This window comes from Microtus ochrogaster, chromosome 2 (assembly GCF_000317375.1).
Source record: "Microtus ochrogaster isolate Prairie Vole_2 chromosome 2, MicOch1.0, whole genome shotgun sequence".
Taxonomy (NCBI): domain Eukaryota; kingdom Metazoa; phylum Chordata; class Mammalia; order Rodentia; family Cricetidae; genus Microtus; species Microtus ochrogaster.
In genome coordinates this window covers 4,384,404-4,407,510 of record NC_022010.1, presented here as the reverse complement: position 1 = coordinate 4,407,510, position 23,107 = coordinate 4,384,404, and the positions used below count along the sequence as shown (strand labels likewise).

The 23,107-nt window shown below is 55.0% G+C and overlaps 1 protein-coding gene across 1 annotated transcript in view; it reads right to left on the bottom strand.

The window, feature by feature from the left end:
• Fam222a (family with sequence similarity 222 member A) overlaps positions 1 to 22,480 on the bottom strand; it is a 44,487-nt gene extending 22,007 nt beyond the window's left edge. Inside the window, exon 1 of the mRNA XM_005344265.3 lies at positions 22,390 to 22,480. The gene's annotated coding sequence lies outside the window, so the exon portion shown is untranslated. The remainder of the gene's footprint in view (positions 1 to 22,389) is intronic.
• Between the last annotated feature and the right edge of the window lie 627 nt (positions 22,481 to 23,107).

Genomic DNA, 23,107 nt, shown 5'->3' with positions numbered 1-23,107 from the left:
GGCACATGCATACACAGCACACAGACATGGCACACCCTCACACAGACAAGGCACATGCATACACAGCACACAGACATGGCACACCCTCACACAGATATATAAATAAAGTAAAACTAAGGCATCCGATGAATGGTGCACCAAAACATCTGGTTACTGTGAGATGAAGGCCCAGAGACATCGACGGTCTGGCACAAAGATACCAGCAAGCCAGGAACAGGGCTGTAGTGGGCACCTGAAACACTCATGCCTGCCTTCTCCTTGCCCAGCCTCACCCCGTCTGCAGATGGTGGGTCCTTCAACCCTCCAGCACAGAATCATCACCGGCAGGCCCAGCCGGAGGCCATCTGGAGAGCACACTGTCTGCAAATCGGACTGTTTATAAAGCTCAGGCCTTTTGTGACTTTGATAATAAAGGGGGGCGGGGGAGGGGAGGGGAAATGTCATAAGCCTCAATGATTAGAATGCTCTGGCCCCATCCCTGACGTGGGGGCTGATAAGACGTCTTATCTGGGAGACACCCAAGGAAAAGGTCCGCTCCACCAGATAACACCCCCAGCTGTCAGTGTGCCCTTTCATAGCAGGACTGGAGATAAGGGGCTGTCACAGGGGAGGGGAGGCAGAAGGAAACTTTCTGAGCCGAGAATTACGCCTGATGCCTGCATGGCAAACAAGGAGCAGATGCTGCCTAAGGGCTGTCTTTATTTTATTCAAAGAGTTGTCTTGGGTAAGAGGACGGCCTTGCTACCTTCTGTCATTGATCCCTCTGTGTCTGGCTGCAGGGGGCAACAGGGAGTCCCAAGAGGTGGGAGCTAGGCCCTGAACTAGCAAGGTGCTGGGTACTGAGGACAGCACTTAGTGCTTGCAAAAGCCCTCCGCATCCAGATCTGAGTGCATCCTGTCCCTCAACCTAACCACCATGGCAGCTTTGGCTAGAGGCTGGTTTTAGCTTCCTTTCACACAGTAGGAAATGGCCACTGTGTGTCTGTACAAGTTCAGAAGGATTTTTTAATTGCAGAGCCCAAGGGTGTCAGATCCTGAGCCTCAGGCCACTGTACGACAAGTCCATCACAGTTGGGAGAATCCCAGAAGCCCCTGGCTTTGGTCAAGCCCACAATCTGCTTGGGTTCTACCCTGAGAGGGGTTGGGAAGAGAGGAGAGGCGCAGAAAAAGTCCTTCCTGGAGGCCACCCCCACAACTGTCCAAAAGAACAGAGGGGAACCTGCAGCAGGGGGAACCCTGCCCTCCCTCAACCCACTCAGGCACTTGGGCAGTAACACGTGAGAACACCTTCTGGGGGGCGTATCCCTAGCCACATATGTAAGCATGACCTGTCACAAGGGCCTAGGGTACCACCCACTCTGAACTACCCTCCCAGCCTCCGACCCCTCATAGGGAAGACACGCCCACCTGCTTCACAGCCTGTCCCCAGAGTAGGGCGGAAGTGGAGAAAAACCTGGGCTCTGGGAAAGGTGTGACTCCATGAGGCCGCAGCTTCAGCTGCTTCCAGCCTCCTTCTCTGCCTTTATCTAGAACCGCCTAAGCATCAGGTCCCTGTGGCTCTACTCAAGGCCAGATACAGGCCGCAGCCTAAAGAGGAAGGTCACACCAGGTCCAGCGGGGTGAGGAGTTCAGAGGAGAAAGGCAGCTCCAGGGAGCAGCTAGGCAAGGGCTCGGCACTGAGGTCTGGGTGACCCTGAGGATGTACAGTGGCCCTGATGAAACCGGATGGGGAATTTAGATGTGGGAGCACGTCGCCCCTTTGACTTCAGAATAATCCACAGTACCAGCTGTATGTGAGAGCCAGGCCTGGGTTCTGGGTTCTGTCATATAGAACCCAGAGTGGAGGGAAGAAGCCGGGAAACCTGGGAGTTCCCACAAGCTCTGCTTTACCTGTCAGAGAAGGCTCCCTTCTCTCACACTGTCCTGACCACACAGCTGCCCTCCGGACACAGGAAGAGCCCTGCAGTGTTGAGAGGCCCAGACCCAGGAAGGAGACACAGCACCAAGTTGGTGGTCCTGGGGTTAAAGCCAGGCTGTGTGGCTCTGAAAAGCACTACCCCCCTCTGCGATCCAGCCCTCAGAAAATGCCAGCCAGCCCACTGCAGAGACGTGCCAAGGGTCCCCAGCCTGCACAGACCCCAGCGGGACTCCTCTCTGCCTCCCTCTCCCTCCACTGTGTCTCCCTGCCTGACCCCCTCGGCCTCCCAGGTCATGTTCTTGGTCTCTCTTCCCATCAGTCTCTCTTTGAGGCAGCCAGGGCACAAGCCCACCCCACCTCCTTCCTGCTGTTCCCTCCCCCACCCTGGGTTCCCAGAGCCCAAGGCCTTCCAGGGGACCCTGTTAATAATTAAATGTTAATCTAAAAAGCAATTTGAGCTGCGGCTGGGCAGATCTGGTTAGAGATTACATTAGCATGGAGGAGGCCAGGGTAATTTTCTTTAACCCCTCTCTCCATCTCTCTAGCGGGGGAATCTTCAAGTCACAGGGTAGGCACCGCTGATTAAACAGGCCCAGGGCTGGGCTATGGATAAGGGGCCTGTGAAAAGTGATTATTTCCTACCACCAATCGGGCTGGCACAAGGAGGGGATTGTCACTTTTTTAAGGGTGGAGGTGGGGGTGGGAGAGCCCCTTCGACAGGAGCCTCATCTCCTGCCGGGATTTCTACCCCCACCGCACAGGCCAGAGGCACCTAAGATGCCCAGCTCCATGGCTCTTGTCTAGCTCAACACTTCTCCATCCGGTCCTTTCCTGCTATTTCTAGCTTCCTGTCTGGGGAGGGCACTGGAGCCAGGGAAACATGAAAACTAAAGTGGCAATCTTGTAGGCAGAGCACTTGGGTGGGTCTCTGTGCTGGCTGGTTTTATGTCAACTTGACACAAGCTAAAGGCACTCGGGAAGAGGGAGTCTCAACGAAGAAAATGTCTCCAGGAGACTGGTCCATAGGTGCGTTTTCTTAATCACTGATTGAGGTGAAAGGGCCTGGCCCCTGGTGGGTGGGGCCAGCCTGAGCTGCTGGTCCGGTGGTGAATAACAAAGCAAGCTGAGCAAACCTGGACGAGCCAGTGAGTAACTTCCCTTCATCAGCTCTGCTTCGGTGACTTCCCTCAGCGACAGAGTCTGACTTGAGAGTCGTAAGATGAACTACTAAACCCTTTCCTCCCCGCGTTGCTTTTGGTCGTGGCATCACTACAGCCACAGGAATACTAAACCAGCTTCTCCTGTCACAAGGCTCTCTCTCCTCTGCAGGCTGTGGACCCGGCTTCTGCACTTGCTGCTCCTCATCAGCCCCTCCTTCTGGTATAATATTCTTTGTTTGCTTGCTTTTCTTTTGTTTTTTGAGACAAGGTTTCTCTGTGTAGCTCTAGCTACACACTTTGTAGACCAGGCTGACCTCAAACTCACAGACATTCACCTGCCTCTGGCTTCTGAGTGCTGGGATTAAAGGCGTGCACCACCACCACCCAGCCAATATTCTTTACAATGCTTCTTAACCTTCACTTGAAGCCCAAGTTCCATGGGGCTTTGAAGATATCCATGAAGACACACAATGCAGTGTGACTGACGAGCGGCTCCTAAAGTAGATCCCAAACCTTCCTGTGTGGGTCACCAGTGCCTACACATAGTAGGTCCCCAGGCAAACATCTCCCGAGGGAAGAATGGATAAAATGTGGGTCTTAGCAAGCGGCTGTGAGGCAGGGCAGGAGACTGCAGGTAGGTGGCTGGCCCAAGTCCTTCAGCACCACGGCCAGCTCCCAGAGCAGAGTCCCAGGAAAGGGGCGGGGCCAGCTCTGGGAGGGCAATGATGCCGTAGCCCTGGGAAAACAGCCATGTCTGCCTTTCTGCAAGTATGCCAACTTCTGGGAACAACATATGAAGCCCCTACCGTGTGCCAGAGCCTGTGCTAACACTGAGCGGTCACAGCTCTGAGGAGGTAGGAAACAGTGGGACAACACGGTAGGAAAACAGGTGGCTACCGGATGGGGCTATCCTACCCAGCCTACCTAGCCTGAGGGTGCCAGGAGGAAGGCCTCCCAAAAATCTCATACGGAAGGTGGCAGTACTGTGTCCTGTGCTGTGAGTTCTGTCCCTGAACTAATCGCAGTTTTAGGTCTGAACTTGATTAGAGCCTCAATTTCTTTATCAAACTCCTTTCCACAGACTGGCAAATGACTCAGGGTAGAGGCAATCACCACACCTAACAAGCTGAATTTGATCCTGGGAACCGAGAGAGAGGTTGTTCGAGGTGGCAATCATCTGTAATCCCAGCACTCTTTGTGGGGGATGTGAGACAAGATCTCTGTAGCCCTGGCTGTCCTGAAACTCTCTCTGTAGACCAGGCTGGCCTGGAGCTCAGAGCTCTGCCTGCCTCTGCCTCCCAGGTGCTGGGATTAAAGACGTGCACCCCCATCATCAGACTTTAGGCACACATCACCACACCCCATCAATTCCAGCACTCTTCCAGTGAGAAGGAAGGGGGAGGCTCAAGGAACATCTCAGAGGCTCCTAGACCAGGATAACCCTAGAGTGCACAGCAGAAACAAGGGCAACCCTGCTTTGACAAGGTGGAAGACAAGAACACACTCCCTGAAGTTGTCCTCTGGCCTCCACGCACATGCACATCCTCCGCCCCAGGCGCGCACACACACACACACACACACACACACACACTACAATTTTTAAAAAATTCCTTTCCACATTTATCTAGGTATACACCAGGTGACCATGGGAGCTACCCACAGTGAGAGCAAGTGTAACAGCAGCAAAGTACAGGCAGTGAATAAAGAGGGCAGGTTTGCTCCCAAAGGACCGACATCAAGACCTCGGCTGTTGCAGAACACACCTTGATGGAGTGGGAGCAGGGTGGGCACTAAAAGAACCTCGTTTGTGTGAAGCCAGCCAGGCCCTAACCTCAGGAGTCTGCTCCAAATGCACAAGTGTAAACTCAGCACAGGGAGAGACTTGGTGGCACAGGGTTCAAAGGCAGCCCCAGTGCAGTGACAAGAGCCGTCATTACCGCTGTCATGACATAGTCACATAGTTGATCAGCTCCCAGAGCCCAGGATGTTCTCACCGAGCAGATGTGTGGGGCTCATCCTGGGGGGACCTCTTCCAGTCACAGGCAGGGGACTAGTGCTGATGGACCAGGTCCTAGCTAAGGGGACTTGCGACCCCCCTCCCCAGTTCTGACCTTCTGAAGAACCCTCTTCTACAGTATCATATCCCAAGGTGGGAAATGTGGGGTCCTCCTTACGTTCCAGCAAAGGTTGGGAGAAGCCGGGAGTTGATATTAACTATTGGCATTGTGAGGGTATATGGACCAGGAAGAAAGGCCCTGGCCCAGTGTTTTTAGAGGGAGGCTGTACATTTCAGAGAATCCATCCCAGGTGACCCTGGGTGTGAGGGGTCTCTGAAGAGGCAACACTGTATGCAAAGTTAAAGCCATGTAAAGCGGAAGCACACCCCAAGTCCCAAGCCCACAGTTTAAGGTAAGGGGCAATAAGAGCTGGAGGGGAGGTCTCTCTGTGTGCTCCCCATTGGCTCAGCATGTCAGAGACATCACCACATCTAATGCACTCTACCAAAGAGACGATTGCTTTACACCTGAGGAAGCTGCATGATGGGGCTGAGCAGGATGCAGAGTTGTCGGGTGATGGAGAAAAGAGAAGAGTTCCTGGGATGAGCGGGACCCTAGGAGAAGGCTGGCTGGCTGGCTGGAATGGTCCTAAAATGAGTGGCAGCAGGGGAGAAGCATCTGGGGCTGGGGGCGAGTGGCGCCTTCAGGATACGGCTAGGATGAAGACGCTGCCCCACGGCAGCAGTGAGGCTAGGAAAAGTGCCTACCCATGTCCCCAGTCACAGGGCACCACAGTTTCCAAAGAACCCAGCCCAAGAGCTGGAGCACCTGGTTCGAATTTCAGGTCCGCTGTGAGGCTGTTTCCCTTGCTGTCTGTGGGAGGGAGGTGCATTTCTCTTCTGTCCTTCCCAGAGCTCATCGCTTCTAACTTTAGACCAGCGTCACGACTTGTGTTTTTGCTAGTTTTCAAAATATTTGGAAAGGGATTTCAGTCTCTGTCTGTCAGGAGACAGGAGGCTCAGGGCAAATCACACACGGGACAGACAGCAGCTGTTGGGGAGGAAGGGCTGGATGAGGGGCAGTCAGACAGAGGACCAGAAGCTCTGATACCCAGAGGCAAAGAAAGCACTCTTCAGGAGCCAGCGCCAAGTGCCAGCAGGTCCCATCTAGTGACCCTTTTGCCACAGACTTGGCCCTGTGGGAGCCAAGGCCCCAATGCTCCCATAGTGCTCTTCACCCTCATGGTCCAGACTAAGTTTTCCACCTACAACCCATCCCACTGACTTCCAGGTATTTCTAATATCTTCCTCGGCACAGCCTGCATGGTGGTCCTCTTAACTGCCTGGTCATGCTGGCTTCCTTTCTGATCCTCTAGATAGGGCTTTTATGTTTCTGGTTTGGTCTCTCTGCACAGCACTGTCCGACAGAGTTAGGCAGGCTCCATTTGTAGGTATAAATTCTCTACAGCCAAAAGGAATTAAATTTAGCAGTGTACCCCACTTAATCCCACAGGTTCACAGCCAGACCTCAAGGTACTGACAAGGCATGTCACGGTCCTTTCTGCACTATGCCTTTGAAATCTAGAGGAGACGGACTTGGTAGCCACCTGTGGAGAGCACCTGGCTAAGTTGTCCCCAGCCTGTCCCTGTCACCATGTTCTGCAAGTGGCAGTCCCCAGACAGCCCATCTCTTTTTGTTTCTGCATCAGCTCCAACATCTTCTCCGGGAAGCCCTCTTTAACCACCCTCACAGGGCCACAACCCATCAGCACCTTTAATGATGTCCCGTGGCACTCTGGGGTCAACCTCTTGCTTCAAGGCTAGGGCACCGTCTGCCAGAGCACTGGCTCCACTGTGTGCACGCTGGAGCACACAGTAGGTATTTAAGAGGGCGGAGGAGAGGAGGAGATGTGAAGGGAGTGGGCCGGGAGCCCCTGGCTGCCTACTTCATTTCACATTCTAATGAGTGCTGAGAGGAGGCGGCTAAGGTGTGCACGCACGTGTACATGCATGCATGAGGCGATGTGTGTGCACACACGTACATGTCAACACATACACACACCCCTCCCCACAACTGCTGAGGAGCAGAACCGAGGGCAGGCTTCCTTTCAAAATCAGTCCACATGGAAAAATGGCTGTGACAGCACAAAGCCAAGACTAAATCAGCAATGGGCCGATTGCCGAGTGACAGTTACAAATGATCTGATGTGGAAAAGACAGGATCAGATGTGTGCAGAACAAGGGCCACCCGGCGCCTGCACATGCCAGACAACAGGCTGCTTGGGGGGCAGGTGGCTCCCCATAGCCTGGGCTCAGCATGTGGCCCGGTGAACTAGGACTGGGCTGCCTGCTCAGGGGGCCGCTGTTGCAAGGCGCACATGGGTGCTCCTCAAACACTCTACACAGGGAAAGACTCCCCCCCCCCCAAAGGGCACTGTGCTTAGCTCAGGGCACTGAGATGCAGCTGCTTCTAGCATGTTACTTCCAAACGAAAGCAGAATGCTGCTTTTTATGACAGGGAAGAGGGTGTCTGCAGCCCAGCTCCTGTGCTGTTATCAGGACTCAAGGTGAAGCAGGCTACTTGGCACCATTAGAGACTCCATGACAGCCTTTGGGACAAGCCTCTCCCCTAAAAGGTAACAGAACAGACCCATGTTCTGTTACCTGATACAAAATTTCACCCCCAAACCCCTACTCAAAGTGTTCTGTGAGGTTAGATCCAGAGAGGCTGTGTGTGGCTTCTGCAGGGGTGTCCAACAGTTATGCAGTAGGGCCTCAAGCCAGGCAGGCGGGCACTGAACGGAAGGATGGCTGGGCCTCTATGCCCAAATTATCCGGGGTTCTCACCCACCCCACTGCACCACATAGTTCAGCATCTCAGCCTGACAAACTCTGGCACAGTGGGCCACAGAGGGCTGAACACACATCTCCCATGACAGGTAGGGCAGGGAGAGGAGGATGGCTTCCTCCTGGGTTGTCACCTGTCCTTGGGGCTGAAGGGCTGGGAAGTCCTGAAGGAGGGGTGCCCCTTGCTTCCTCTAGTAGCAGCTAGGCAGAAGACCCATCCCTCAGGCCTCTCATACCCAGGAGGGCAAGCTACAGAGGCTGTGGAAGGAAATAATTCGTTCAAGGTCACCTGGTGGGCCTGGACATAATTCCATGCCTACTTGACTCTAAAGTCACTGAGATCGCTGTACTAAGGGGAGATCTTGGGTCTGTAGATAGGCACTGGCTTCTACTGGCGTGGGCACTGGGCTACTTTTGAAGGTCACTGTCCTGGCCCTACTTAGTTGCCATGATGTAGGTCAAGAGGCTGATGCCAACAGGGCCATCTAAGGCCAGTGAACTTGCCCTCAAATGGCCAGCACAGCCATGTGCTGTGGGAGTCCCTTCTGTGTGCTGTGATTACCATTAATGAATAAAGGAACTGCCTTGGACCTGGAGCAGGGCAGAACTTCCCTAGGCAGGGAAAACTAAACTGAATGCTGGTAGAAAGAAGGGCGGAGTCATAGAGAAGCCATGTGACAGACGCTGGAACTTTACCCAACTTTACCTGGTAAACAAAGCCAAGTGGCAATACACAGATTATTAGAAATGGGTTAAATTAATATGTAAGTTAGCCAATAAGAAGCTAGAGCTAATGGGCCAAGTGGTGATTTGATTAATACAGTCTCTGTATGGTTATTTCAGTTCTGAGCTGCCAGGCGGTCAGGAAACAAGCAAGCAGCCTCCTCAACAACCATGGTGTCCTACTGACCCAATTTCTATATCCACAAAGTACTACCACCATCTGTCCTGGTAGGTTCAGCTCCAGGAAGCACAAAACAGCTCTTCAGCTAAAGTGCAAACTCCAAACTGACTTCCAATCCAGCTCTGCTACTCACCAGCAGGGTGGTCCTAAGTCACAGAGTCCCTTGCTGCCTCAGTGGCTGCAGAGGAGACTAATCTGGTTGACAAGAGCACTCGGGTGTCACTCTTGGCTCTCAGAGACTACAGAAATGAACACTACAATGAAATCAGGGATCTGTCCATAGTGGCAATGAAGCAGGGGGGAGGCCAGGGACTTGGTCCAGCAGGTAGGCAACACCTTAACTCTCAGAAAGAGGAGGGGGCTCCACGGGGTACATTCAATGAACCTTCTTTTGGGGCTGGGGATGGTTCAAGACAGGGTTTCTCCATGTAGCTTTGGAGCCTGTGCTGGAACTCACTCTGTAGACCAGGCTGGCCTTGAACTCACAGAGACCCGCCTGCCTCTGCTTCCCAAGTGTAGGGATTAAAGGCATTTGCCGCCACCACCCAGATTACTGAACTTTCCAAAGTGTCTGTGTGCAATAGACTACAAGACCCACAGAAGATGAGGCACACACCAGCAGCCTGAACCTCAGGCCTTGACTTCTGGGAGCCACTATGCAGGACTGACAGCATCCTGAAAAGGAGGCCACCTGACCAGACATCTGCATACTCCAGGGCTAGGGTAACCTTGGTACAAAGCCCAAGCATGCCCAGCAGAGGCTGGTGGGGCTGGGCTAGAGAGCCAGGCGGAGTTCAGCAAACCACGGCAGATGGGGAACCACCACAGAGAAGGTGCCAGGAATAAAACTTCAGTCCTGTTTCCCATTACCCCCTCCTACCCTCGCTGGAGGGGGACTATTACTATCTGATGTTCTAGGAGGAAGGACGGAGGCAGTCACATGCTAGTCTTGAAACTGTAAATCCCCTGCCTCAACCTTCTGAGGGCTGGGGCTACAGCTCTTCCAGCCTAGACAAAGGGTCTGAAGTCCAAATCATGGGGCCAGAAGGGGCTGTGTGGGCCATGTGCAAGAAAGGACACAGGCTAGAAATACCAGGGGTCCTCGGAGGCCAGGTGGGGCCCTGACCCCTCACCTGCAGACAAGAGAGCACAGTGATAAAGGCACTGGGATTCAGTCTGGAGTTCTTCCACCTGCCAGAAGTGCAGGCTTGGCAGGAGCACTGATCTCTCTGTGCCCTGGCTTCCTCATCTCTAGAAAGAGCTTCATGACAGACCCATCTTACAGACTGGGGAGAAGAAGTTTGGTGCACAGCAAATACTACTCCTTTATTAAGGAAAAAATGTAAAGGGTTGTAGGTATGGCTTAGTAGTTGAGCATTTGCCTAATGTGGTCTTGAGTCTAATACCCAGCACTCAGATAAAAGAAACCAAAACACAGAAGCCTAAGACCGTGTCCAGCCAGTATGGGAATGGTTTGGTCACTGGGGCATTTCCTGCCTTGGTAGGTGCCAGGAAGAGGGGTGGCAGCAGCGGCACAGCTCAGCCTTGCCAGGGCACATGCCAGCACGAGCGTGCGCGCGTGCTTGTGTGTGTTGCTGCAGCAGCTTCTATGCAAACATGTTAATTTGTTTTCATTTTGTGTTTTTTTTCCTTCGCAGGATAATTGGGTGAGTTTGAAGTCTTGGCGAGGCTGCTGATTATAGCTGTTTGGGTGGTGCCCTCACGGGGTTTGGGCCCTGCCTCTGGTAGAGCAGACGCAGTGGGGTGTTTCCTGGGGGCATTTGCGGGGACTTGGGGTGGGTTCTGAGGGCTGGAGGGCTGACCTGGGACCTCTGACGTGCTCCCCGCCCAGACAACACAGCATCCATCGCTGAAGCGTGTGCGCCTCCCTGCGCACAGCTTTTCTTTGTGTTGCTGACTGCATGCAATTAAAAAAAGAAGAGAAATGTGGTTGGCACAGTGGTGCATGCCTGTCATTCCAGCATCTGGAGGTTGAGGTCAGAGGAGTCCAGGAGGCCCAGCACAGCCTTGGCTATGGCGAGTTCTAGGCCACCCCAGGCTACAGTGAGACTCCACCAAAACAAACAAAACCCAGAAAATTAGCTTTCCACTCTCATCTCTTAGTCATCAGAACCAAACCAACCTCACAGCTCACGTTTCTGAGGGCAAGAGGCCTTTGTTCTGGTGGGAGGTGGGTGCCTGTGTTTGCCACTCCGGAGAGGGGTGGTGGCTTGGATCTGAGCTCCCCTAGGAGCCCAGGTGACTTTAGTCACTCTCCAGATTTCTGAGTTTTTTCTCGCCTGGGATCCCTTGCCTTGCCTTGGAATTCAAAGCCAACGGCTGGATAGATATCACAAGAATTGGGGGCCTCAGAGTCCAAGCTGAGGTTGGGGCTCTTTGTCCTGTGGGGATCCTGCACTTGACCCCCATCCTTGGACTCACAGTATTGACACTGCTGCTTGTGTCTGCCCACATCTCATAGAGAGGGACCAGTGTCTGAGGCTAGGCCATCTTTGGTTCTCATTTCACCAAGGGCATCCTGTGTCAAGTTGTAACATTTGACTACTCTATCCTATCAGGGTTCATAACGGCGTGGCCCCATGGTGACACACAGTAGGCCCAAAGCAAATGAGGTGATTGGTGGTGGAGGCTCTGAGTTGGGTGGTGGTTGTGGGAGATGACAGACTTCCGGCTGGTCCCGGAGGTGGTGGGCAAACCTCTGAGAAGGGGTGGCAGCTGGGAGCACCCTTCCCCCGCTGAGAGACGCAACAAAGGGGCCTCTATCTCTCTCTGAGCATTTGTTCCTGGCCTGGCTGGGCCACACCACCCTCTCCCCGCTCTGCTGGTCGTCCAGCCAGCTGAACAGACACAAAGGCCAGTGTGTCCCTGAGGAGCCAGCCTGGCCCCAGAAGACCCTGCGCACAGGGAACATGAGGCTCAGAAGGGTCCAGGGAGGCTGTGAGGTGTGAGGCGAGGGTTCCCATTCAGAGTGTGCAGTTGTGGGGTGAGGGTCCCCATTCAGGTGCAATGGGAAGGGGACAGAGGACAGGAAGGATTCTTGGTTTCGAGTTCCAGCTTCTGCACCTCCTAGTCATATAATCCTGAAGCTTGGTTTCCCTTCTGTTGAGAGGGGTCTGTGACAGTGACATATCCAGCCACCTGGGCTGTCAAGAGTTCAGGGAACTGTTCCATTTGGGGGACAGAAAGCAGGCAGGGTAGCAGCCTCTTGGGCTTAAGCATCCATGAGCATCTCTTCAATTTTACTTGGGAAACTGACAAGTAAACCAAGCAACCCCCTCCCACCCAGCAGTCCCGACCTGAGAGCACTGACTCAGGCCAGGCTGAGGTCCTGTCTTTAGTGGTGGTGTGACAGTGACTGCTGTCACTAAACACCTACTGGACACAGGGACCTAGGGCAACCGCATCTCTTCCCAGTCCCACAGCTGCCCTGAAAGGGTGGTAACAGGACAGCACCACACTCAGAGTCGAGCCCAGCAAGAAGAGCTCGAATGCCTCCCTCCCTCCCTGTATATAAGAGGTTGTTCACCCTCAAAGGGTCTACAGTAACATGAGAAAATCCACTCATGATGTCTTCGGGTCCAGCAAGCTTGACATCTTGACCAAGGAGATATTCCCCAAAGGCCTAGGGTAGGAACTGAAGCCCACAGGTCGTGTCCTGGTGCCTGGCTATATAGGAGGCCGGCAACCATTCCAGCAGCAACACTACCTAGGCTTTGTAGGCCGTGATCTCACAGACCCTGGAGACAGTCTTCAGCAGGATTTTATTTTCTTATTTCACTTCTTAAGACTGAGGACCAGAGCCCTAGAGAACCTGCAGCCTGCAGGGGGTGGGGCCAGAGACCCAGGCCTCTCACCTGCTCTTCGCCCCTGTTGACCCCTGGAACTCTGACCCTTCTGCACAACAACTGTTTCCCTGCTGTCCGCCTGAGCTAGGGCAGCCAAGTGAACAGCAGAGTACCGAGTAATTAAGACGACGCACCATCCGGGTGCCTGGGAACGCTGTGGAGTTTCCCTTTTATGTTTATAGCAATTGTATGAAAATGTGCGACACGGAGCGGCACCAGCTGACAAACGAGATGAGACAGACAGGATTCCGGGCCGGCTTTTTTCTGGGCCTGATTGGCATTAATTGTGAGCGTTTACAAAGCACAACTCGGCGCCTGACATTTGCTTCAAGCGAACGTTTCCCTTCTAATAGTTTTAATGATTACATCGGGAGCTGGTGATCACCACAGGGTGGGGGAGGCTGTCTGGAGCCTGACTTCCTGGCTACCTGCTGCAGAAGGGCTGTGCCAAGTGCCAGGTTTTGGGCACAGGAAGGCACCACAGTGTGGGCCTAGCTGCTGGCACCTATGGTGTTGCCAGTTTATAACACTGGTGAGGAGATACTGGGGAGTCCCAGCGCTGGGGAGGTGAGCAGAGGGGGATACTGGTCTGGCTTTGGCTGGAGGCTCAGCTCCTCAAGGACCCTACAAATGCTAGTTGTCTTACTGTGTGACTTGTGGCCAAATCCCTTCTGAGCTCTGGGCTTGGTCCCCTTACCTGCCAAGAGGGGTAGGAATTCATTCAGACCAGGATTCTGCACACAGCTGTAGCCTGTCTCTAGATGTATCACCTTGGAGAACCCTTTAATCTTTAGTCTATTTCCCTTACCTGAACTGAACTTAAGGGGATTTCTAGACCCTAGGGAAAAGGGGAATGGGGAAACTGAGAATTCCCCACATACAAGGCCCTACACAGCTTCCTCCCCGGGGAAAAGACTGCAAATCCTGACTGACTCACCAGCTGGCTCACTCATCCCTGGGCACTCGGGAACTTACGTGCTCACACGGGCACTCGGGAACTTGCTCACTCACACGGGCACTCGGGAACTTACACGCTCACATGGGCACTCGGGAACTTGCTTGCTCACGTGCTAGCACACCCATTCACTCGTGCACTCGCTGGACTGTTTGTGTTTGTTTGCTCACAGATCTGTGTGTCCACCCACTCACATGCCTGCCCCCTTACACGTGTGTCTGCTTGTCATGCAGTCACTCGCTCACATACTCACCCAGGAATTCCCAAAGACATAAAGTGCCCCATCCGGAACCTGAGAAGGCAGCAGGGGACAGGGCTAAAAGCGTCTGCAGGGCCTTCTTGACAGGGCGCATGGCCGCACATGAACAGATGACAGTTCTAAACGCACTTCATGTGTAGAACTCTGTCATCCTTAGCTCCAATTTACAGTTGAAGAAATTGAGGCATGGTGAAGGGGAATCAGACGGCATCAGAGGAGTTGCCAGACCAGCCCCCCCATTGCCTTTTTGTTATAGTAAGGACTTGAATGCACAGCCAGTCAGGGCATCAGGGCAAGAGCCCCAGAGGACACGGCTGTCAGCCCCACTACCAGGGTTCCATTTCCTAGAAACCCATCTCTCTTACACACATGGCTACATGCTAAGTCTGGCCAGAGGTCACACGGAAGGCCCCCACCAGGTGCATGAAAGGGCATCCATGATACACACAGAAGCCCAGAGATATGAAAGAACCCAGTGGGGTTGGGAGCGGCTGGCTGAGCACTGGCCCTGCCAGGTTCACTCTGCAGGAAGTTCCCAAGATGAACCCCACTTCTGTACTGACTTCAGCGGAAAACCTCTGACAATATTTTTTTTTTTTTTATTTTCGAGACAGGGTTTCTCTGTGGCTTTGGAGCCTGTCCTGGAACTAGCTCTTGTAGACCAGGCTGGCCTCGAACTCACAGAGATCCGCCTGCCTCTGCTTCCCGAGTGCTGGGATTAAAGGCGTGCGCCACCACCGCCCGGCCTCTGACAATATTTTGAGGTAGTTTGGGATTGCAGTGGGGAGAGAAGGGAAAAAAAAGAGGGGGATTTTTTTTTCTCTTTTGCATATGGTGGCACAGATGGGCCCATGATCCGTAAAAACTGTCTGCAATTAAACTCCCACTTTGCATGGCTGGATATGTCAGTCGTCTGAACCATGAGTGGAGGGCTCCACACTGACAGACAGGAGCTGTGGGGGGTGGGGGCAAGGCAGATTCCACAGGATGGGCAGTAGCCCAGGAACCTAGGACCGGGGCCTGAGGATGACTGGATGGATAGGGAGAGACAGTGACCATATCATATCAACTCTTTCTCTCAGAATCCACCTTGGCATTTACCAGATAGCCAGAAAGCTGGGTGGGGCCTTGGCTAATGCTGGGTGCCTGGCTTGCAGGGCAGTGATAGTGAGTGAGGCTAACCATGGTCAGATCCTGCCAGGAAGCAGGCCTGAGACCTGGGACAGGTGGGCAGGTAGGTGCTGCTTGCCACAATGAGGGCTCCTTGGCCACAGTGTGCAGGGGCAGGGCCAAGGAGCCCAGAGCCTGCAGCCCAGTTGGCAGGGGGATGGAACACAGTGCCAGGAAGAGCAGCCAAGGGTCAGGCCCGGCGCACTCTCATTCCCGGAGGAATTGCTCCAACCTCCATTTAGGGGAAGCAGGTAGGGAAACCAAGGCAGGTGCCAAGACACTCTTAAGGACCCGAGTCGGCTCTGCCACACTACCCCATGTGTCGGTCTCCTCCCAGTCCTGCTAACCTGGGCTCCTAGTGCTCCAGCCGCTGCCCCGGGATGCTCCGCTGTTTGGGTTAACGAATGCCTCGTTTGGCTTTGGGACATCTTGAGATCACTAATAATTGTCCCATGATGAAAGAAATAAGGCCCTGATGGACCTTTTCCTGCCCACACCACGCTGCGAGAGGAAAGTCATAAAAACAGCTTGCTATCTCAGCTACTGAGGCTCCGAATAGATGTCACTGCTAATTGGGTATCACACCCTTGTCTTGTTCTCTCAGAAGCTAAATCAAGAAAGCGCCACCGCTGCGGACTAATTATATCTCCGGCCTGCAGCCTGCAGCTTGTCTCTCCCTTTATTGAGTTAAAAAATGGTCACGAACCTTCATCTTTCATCCCCCCCCCCCCCCGCCCCAAGTGCCGGGCCTGCACTGTCCTCCGGGCGAGGCTGTTCAGGTGCACACTGCACAGAAGGTCAGTAAGAGGCCTCCAAGACAGGCAGAAGGGCTGTGGAGAGCTGAGAGGGCCCCTGCCCCAGGTACCTGCTTCATGTCCTCCCTCCCCAGCCACTCCCCTGTCAGGCCTGGGCGCAGAGAAGGAACACTGGGCTCTCTCCACTTAGCAGCTGAACGCCGTGGGTGCTCAGCGGCATTTCTGCCCTGTAAGCGTGCATGCGTTTACTCAGCCCACATGGATGTCTATCTGTGTACTAGGCTCTCCTGTCTACAGCTTTGAGCAGCCCAGAAGCAGGTAGGACCAAGCACACAGCACCCTGGCTGGTAGAGGTACTAGATACTGAGATAGTACCTCATCACTCCCCTGCTCAAAGCTGCCACCACCAAATGCCAAGGCCAGCATTTGGCTCCTCCCAGTCTCCTCCAAGTCACCGAAACAGTCCCCCTACCACCGTGCCATCCCTGCCTGCCTTGAACATCACCGGTCCCGCCCGACAGCCATGCTGTCCCTGCCACACACACCATCAGCCCGTAGGGCTTCAGAACACGTGTCAGGCAGCTCGCTTGGGGAGCTGTCACTTCCGTCTGACACCCCCAGGCTCGGTCTGAGTCCCAGGTCTGACGTGTGTTAACCTATACTGCTAGACTGTGCTGAATGAACTTCAGCTTCTTCATCTTTGAAATGGACCAAGTCCTTCCTAGAGGCCCAAAGAGGCGTGCGGGTGCCCAGGGGTGATGAAGCGTGTTCAGGAAGGACTCAGTAAACACTAACTGTAAAGAGCTACAGGCACTCTGGGACTGGCATGGCGGGCAGTACCTGCCCCTCACACTCACACAGTGCTGAAACAACTCAAGAAGGCCCCCACAATCTTCAGCTGCCGTCCCATGGCCCGTGGACGGCGGGGGACCCTGAGCTCGTTAAGGCCAGGCAGCCGACCTGTTTTAGCCCATAGGCTCTGATGACTGATGGGCGCTGGCTGCCCAGAGCGCTGGAAGGAGCCCAAGGTCAGGAAAAGAACGAGGCCGGGGAAGAGGGCAGCAATTGATTGGTGATGTCTGCCAAGGACAACCTGGCAGAAGGGGAGTCAGGCCTGCCACAGGACTTACCATCCTTGACATTTTTAAGGGACGTGCTTGCGTCTGGGGAGAGATGGGGGGCAACTTGCTCAAGGCTGTGCAAAATGTGAAGAAATGGCTAGTCTAAAATAGGTCCCTTGGCTCCTGCTCAGGCATTTCCCCAGGACAACCTGCTCGGCCCTGCCCTCCACAGAAGACCCTGCTCACCTGCCATGTGGCCCTGGCCTGAGCCCCCGATTCATCTCACTGAGCCTCACTTCTCCACTTAAACAACTGGGATAAAACTGCCCTTGGCGGGACAATGGGGCCTTAAGTGAGTGTCCCAAAGCTCATGGAGTACACAGCAGATGTTAACAGTGATTCCCACGACAGGCAGAGGAGTTTAAAGAGGACCAGAAAGCAACAGGACCTCCATTTCCGTGGAGCCCTCCCTGCTCTGTTTCTCCTCAGCCCCTACATGCTTTGAGAGAGCTGAAGGCCCCAGGGGCAGGGACCAGGGCCATCTTGCTGGCACAGAGGTGGCACACAGTGAATCCCTCTCCCGCAGTACTCGGACTGGCCACCTTTTGTCTCCAGAGCCAGGAGCAGAAAAGCCCTCTGGCTGGGCAGCAACGGTCATTTCCTGTTCACTACCCACCGGCTCTCATTTTGGCCAGGCCTCACAGCCTTCCTTCTCAGGTGGACTTTGGGCCTACCTGACAGATGAGGAGCCTGTGGTCACACAGATGGTGACAGTGTATGGCCTCAAGAAGCTGCTACCTCTGCCTCCATTGGTGCCAAGCTTGGTGCTGGCGCCAGACGTGAACCTGTAGTACACAGCTGATGGTGGGACTCCTTCCTCCCAGGGAGGCCCCTCTCCCCTTAGATCCTGGGTCATTAAGTCTCCAAGAGCCTGTTCACTGGCCTCACCTCCTGACCTTCCAGGCTATTGTCCCTGTGCCTCTATACACTAACAGGAGTGGGGGGGGGGGACAAACAGTTGCTAGAGGTGGGGCACTGGCTTGTTTTGGAGCTGAGATAACCGGCCAGGACCTGAACCTTGCTCATGCATCCCCATAGGGTCCTCCACACACAAACCTTTCCTACCCACAACTCATAGGAGAACTGCTATTGCCAATAACCTACCAGGAAACCGATTTATATGGGAACACACATACCCAATGAGGAGAGAAACTAGGGTTCCACCCCAGATAAGCCTAAGGACCCCAAGGCCTCTGCTGACCTCCCTAGTACCTAGACCATAAGGAAGCCCCTCTCGCCTTGGACCACATGGGCCCCTTAGCTTGGACGTCAAGATGATCCCTTCCAACACCCCTAGAGGTTTCTCTCTCCTTCACCCACTCTCCCCTCTTAGTAGCTGTCCTTCCATGCTGATGATGCTTCCTCTGCCAGCAATACCCCCAGCACCCTGGGGTGGTCTGGAAGCCCTCCCTGAACAGATACTGCCGTTCATTCCTGGGGTCCCCTCCAGCCTTGCTCACACCCCATCTATCAGATTCTCTTCTTCCTGAGGACAGGGCAACAGTGGCAGACCAGGGGTCTCTCATCAAGACCGAGACTACGCGTCTATCCAGGCGGACTAGAGACAGGGCAAAAGAATCAGTCCAATTACCCCTCCTCACTGCCCACGTCCCCACTCCCACCTGACTACAGGAATCCACTCCCTGGCTGTGTGACCACAGGCATGAACTTATCCTCTGTGTCCCCAGTGAAACAGATCAAGGGTCGGACAGGGGCTGAGTTATCTATTGGTCATCTGGCTCCTCGAGGCCTCTATTTCTCCATCTCTGAAATGGCACTAACTCCACCAGGGATGGCCAGGAGAGCCCTACCAGCCACTGTCTTGGCTAGCCTTTTGTTTGATGCTCGCAGTAGGCCCTCAGCTGTTTCTCAACTAAGCAATCAGTGGTCCAGGTGGAAGGAATGCACAGGCACACCCCTGACAGCCTCCACCCCTTCACAGAATCCCTCTCCCCACCCCCAGCCCGGGCAGACAAAAATAGTCATTAGGCAGATTTCAAAAGATGTCAGTAGCTTATAATTATAGTCGACAACCTTCTGAGATAAAAGTGATTACCTTGGATGCAAATCGCTTAGCAACCAATCAGGGCGGCGGGCGGCGCCCGCGGAGGTGACCGGCCGGCAGCGCAGCCCTCCTCCCTCGGCCGCACCACCGCACAGGCGGCGAGAAAGCGCACAATAGCTCTTGACACGCAAATGGGTTAACACAATAAAGGCGCTCCGGCCGGTGCTGGGGGAGAGCGGCAATTCCCGGCCCGCGGGAGGTAATAAAGCGGCCCTTTTGTGCGTGCCTCCTCGTTCTCACCCCCGCCCAGCCCCAAGGAATCGCTGCCTGATTGAATTACGGTTCATGAATACGAGCTGCTTGCCTGCTTCCTCTAACTGGGGAGGGTTGGCAAAGCAGAGTGGGCAGGAGGGAGGTTGGGGAGGGCGTCCTGGCCAGGCCCTAGAGCCCCCTGGCACTCAGATGGGAGCCACGTGTGCTCACCATGTGGGATCACCACGTGGGGGCCCCCTTGCTGAGGCGCTGGAAGGGTAGGGGGACCCCAGCCCAGAACCGGGTCTTCTGCTTTGGGCTCCAAGACACTGTGAGAACTGGAGATTATGCTCATAGCAGGTATAAACTGCATTTATGGAAGACTCTCTGTATGCTGTGGCCTACAGTGAGCCCTCACGGAATCCCTGCCACGCCCCTGGGAAGTGGGTGCTTCCCGTGCTCTTCACAGATGAGGACACCAAGCCTCAGCAATTCAAAACCATGCAGCAGGGTCACACAGTCAGGACAGTCCCAGACACAACCACGCCAGAGTACGGTTCTCTGCAATAAGATTCTCTGGGGAGCTTCAGGTTTCTTAATCAAAAGCATCAGGCAACCAGGCAGGGCCTGCACCTAGCCTAGAACAGCTGAGAGGCTCCAAAGCTTAGGGCATTGGACAATGCGAGGAGGGACCCTTACGTGGAGGATGCCCGGAGAATTTAAAAGGCTGTAAGGGTGCTGCTCCTTAGTACACCTGCGTTGTCATCTGACAACTCCAGGGCCACCCTGCCCCGTTCAACCCACAGACAGCTCTGACACTCCTCTGATACAGCCTGGATTATCTATTGGCCCCTTTGAGTACTCATGTGCCATGTCCCTCAGCTGTACCCCTCACCTGCTGCTGGGCCACAAGCTCCACCCACTAAAGTGCTGTTGCCATCTGTAACCCAGCCTTCCACCGGCAGAGCCTGCCAGGAGCTCTGGGTGGCTGAGGTCCCTGGGTGACCCATGGCCATTATACGCCCCTCTAAGCAAGCCCGGGGGGTCAAGCAGATGACACCGGAGCTGGCAGTTGGGTTTCATGCAATACATTCTTCCTGTCAGGGCTACAGAAGGGCCCAGCGGGTGAGGGCAACAGGGTGAGGTCACCAGGCCTAAGAAGATGCCACTGTGCTCAACTGGTGGTATCTCACTCACGAACCCATCTGAGGGCAGGGTGTCATCCTGAAGCTGGGGTCACTGAGGCCAAGCCACTGCAGCTGCCTGGCTGAGCACCTACAAAAAGACCATCACTTCCTTGGCTCAAGCCTCTGATTTCTTATCCGCAAAATGGGTCACGGCACAAGCCACTCCATGCAGCAGCTGAGATGCTGCGAAATGCCTGGCACTCAGGAAGACGCTGGGTAAACTGGCACTCCCCCTGCTTGTCGTCTGGCGCTCACTGCCAAGCCCAGGGAGCCGAGGGAAAGGAACAGAAGGAGTTGCCCAACTCTGACAGCCTTTCCCTCCGCCTTGGCTGAGGGAGTGTAAATACTACACAGAGGGCCTCCAACCGCCTGTGTGTGTATCTCTGGCGCGCACTACAAGTTTGTTTCTAAACTGGGAAGTGTCGAGAGGCCGTGCAAACAGCACTGCACCCACAGCCTCCCCTGCTCCCCCGATCTGCTGTTGCTGCGCTGTCCTCAGAAGCTTGTGTTTAAGGTAACTGCTTCCGCTGGAAATACCATCACCCTATCAAACCCCAAAGCACCCTCCCCGGCATTTATTAACCTGTTACTAGAAGGTACTGGGAGGAGGATGGGAAAGCCTGTCGGTCCAGAGAGACCAGGCCTGGCTTCTTCCCCCTCACCTGCCCCTCACTGCGGGAGCAAAGACAGCAGCTTCTCCAGCCGTTCCTAGGAATCTGCAGCTGTTTCACCCACATCTGACCCTGGCAGTCTTAACCAGGACGGGCATAGGCAAGGCAGCAGGACATGGCCTGTGTGGGGGGAAAAGGGGCTCTTGCCTCTCCACTCTTCCCCCTGGCCCTGGCAGAGATGGACGTATTCAGACCTTGGCTCCCACTGGCCCTGCATTTGCTTAATCAGCATCCATCACACTGCTTGTCAAAATCATCTTAAACACCGGAAGGAGAATGGCTTAGGCAGGAGTCCCAGCTGAGCCAAGGCCCCTCACCTTGGGGTTGAACAGCAGGGAGGTTCCCTGGGCAGACAGAGACCAACAGACACACTGACCAGGAAGGTCGCAGCTCCTCTCTCTGGCTTGGAACAGAACATCCCCATTTTCAAGAGAAACAGCCTGCTTTGGAGGCTGCTGAGCCTGCTTTTCTCTGGGGACCCTGGGAACTTCGGCTGCTGGCTGGGTACATACTGGGGTTCTCCGGGGCCTTCTTTTGAGCATCCTGCTTACAAGTGGGAGGTTGCTCTTCTGGCAGTTATGGGCTCCCAGGGACACAGGGCAGAGTCCGGAACACCTGTCCTTAGGGCCAGGAAGCATCAGCAGGGCCAGCTGGCACTGCCTCCCTCCCCCACCTGAAGTGTTGACTGAAGACTGAGGTCATAGGACTGCGGTGGACAGGACAGAAGGAGTTGGCCTTCACCTTCTACTGCTCGACGTGCAGCTCTGCTCATTCTGGCTCTGGCTCAAGGCTAGCTGCGTGTCACCACCATCTGACATCAGAGGTCAGGCAGTGATGTCACACGCAGCCCGCTGGGAACATGCTGTCTTTGTGAGTTATTTGTAACAACAGAGTCACAATGTCTCGCCTCAGAGGACACAATCCCCAGACAGAAGTTTTGGGGCTCCACATCTCTGGCTTTTCAAGATCTCAAAGGTTGCTTTGTAGCCTCTCCATGCTGGCCCACCCTGGACGTTCCCAATCAAGCCCTACAAAACTACAAGAGTTCAGGGTAGAGCCACTCACTACCTTAGTTAGTTAGCTCCATGGGTGAAGTGACCTTTCCTACGGCACGTCCCAAAGCCAGCAGAATACCCACCAGGAGTCCCCACCCTCCACTACAGCCAGTTCAAACAAGTTATGTGGGCAGGACAGGGGCGAACAAGAAGCACTGCTGCCTCTGGGCGCTCAACAACCGAAGGTCCCTTGAGGACCAGTCCAGATTGCCCGACTGCCAGAGGCTGCCCCCAGCTCAAATCCAAATCCCCGTGCCCCTTAACTCACTGTGTGTTAGCCACGCAGGCGAAAGGTACCAAGTCTCAGAGGCCACGACGCTCCAATCTGCGGGTCGCGGCCATGCAGGAGTGCTAAAGATTGCCCGAGGAAGCCGATGCTTTTCTTCGGGTGGGAAGGGGAGTTGTCGGTGAGGGCGAACCCCACGCCCGAAAGTGCCTTCCAAAGTCGGGGGAGGGGGTTTCTCTGCTCAGCACCGGTAGCGTCAGCCCGGGACCCCAGCCGCTCGCGCGCTCAGGCACCGCATCCTCGCCGGAGACCGTGCTCCATACGTCCGGCGGGAGGCGCTGCGCCTCCCTCCGGGGCCCGGCTCACCGCGGCAGCTCTGCCCGCGCCTCTCCCAGGGCGCCCTCTCCGTCCGCGCTGGGAGGCCGGCAGCCGCGGCCCCTCTCGCCAGCTCCAGCTGCAGCCTGTCTTTGTTGCTTCCTCTCGCTTGCCCGCCCGCCCTCTGCTTGCAGTTCCCGGGTTTGCCCTCGGGTGAAGAGTCCGTCTCCTCGGAGGATTGCACGCACCTGCAGCGGCTCCGGCTCCTCGCCTGGCGTGCACCAGCCCCCGCAGGTTGCAGAGAGCAACGCCGAGAACGCACCGGCCCCTCCTCCTCCCCCCGCTTCGAGCCCCGGGTGTGGGGGGAGGGGAAGCCGGCGAACAGCGGCAGTGGCAGCCGCAGCTAGCAGTAGAGGCTGGGATGCAGCCTCGCGGGCCTTGGCGC